The sequence below is a fragment of the Ipomoea nil genome, unplaced genomic scaffold (genome assembly GCF_001879475.1).
Source record: "Ipomoea nil cultivar Tokyo-kokei standard unplaced genomic scaffold, Asagao_1.1 scaffold1110, whole genome shotgun sequence".
In the NCBI taxonomy this organism is placed as follows: domain Eukaryota; kingdom Viridiplantae; phylum Streptophyta; class Magnoliopsida; order Solanales; family Convolvulaceae; genus Ipomoea; species Ipomoea nil.
Window position 1 is genome coordinate 440,830 of NW_017617538.1, and position 1,037 is coordinate 441,866.

A 1,037-nucleotide genomic window follows, 5' to 3' on the forward strand; every position below is an offset into this window, starting at 1 on the left:
GGTGAACAGAAGGGGAAGTAGTGTTTCCAGTTTGTCCAACTATATGGTGAACTGAAGGGGAAGTAGTGTTTAGGAAAGATCCAAGCTGCTATAGTAGAATTGTATAGTGACTATGCAGCCACCTACTATGTCAATGTGCAACAATTTGAATCATATTATGGTAGCCAACCAGATGTGCAACCTGTCCAGTCTCATACCACAATTGGTATACCGCAGTCTAGGTTAAAAAGCCAACTCAAAAGACAAAGAATGGAGGCTGGTGGAAGCAATAAAGAAACAAAGCTTAAAGTGTATTTAAGTGAAAAAATTATGGAGGACAATCATGACTTTGATATTCTTAGGTGGTGGAAAATAGTGAGAGATTTCTCACTCTCTCTAAAATGGCAAGGGATGTGCTAGCAGTTCCTATATCCACTGTTGCCTCAGAAAGTGCATTTAGTACTAGTGGAAGGGTATTAGATGCATATAGGAGTTCCTTAACTCCTAAAATTGTAGAAGCCCTAGTATGTGCACAAGACTGGTTGAGGTTACCAAATCAACCAGTATAAATCGAAGAAAATATTGATGGTGTTTAAAGGCTTGAACAAGGTAACTTAGAGTGTTAGATTAATACATTCTATTTTTACTTTATAAGTTTTAACTGTGATTCTTTTTTAATTTATTTCTTTTTATTTGCAGAGTTTGCCACTAGAAGTACAGGACCTGGGACTGCTGGTTCTTCCCTTCCTACCATTCCTGTAATATATTATTTTTGATTATTTCAACTTGCAGTCTTTCATTTATTTTTGATTATTTCAACTTGCAGTCCTTCATTCCAATTTTCTGTGAAATGTGAAATGTGAATGACTGAATTTGATTTGTGATTCACTGAAGAAAACTGGCAAGTGAAAACTGGGACACTGTGGGACAATGACTTGGCAACAATTCAATTGTTACTGCCTTTGATTCCTTTGATCCTTTCTATCATCTTATCAGCCATCAGGTATAACTGTATCAGATCACTAAGGTTTTAGCCTTTTACCTTGATTAATTGAATC

General features: G+C 36.2%; 1 long non-coding RNA gene across 1 annotated transcript; it reads left to right on the forward strand.

The window, feature by feature from the left end:
* The first annotated feature begins 353 nt into the window (after nt 1-353).
* On the forward strand, nt 354-773 carry LOC109183318. The gene is made up of 2 exons (XR_002054517.1): nt 354-588; nt 679-773. It is a non-coding gene; the product is annotated as an uncharacterized LOC109183318 (long non-coding RNA).
* Nucleotides 774-1,037: the final 264 nt, after the last annotated feature.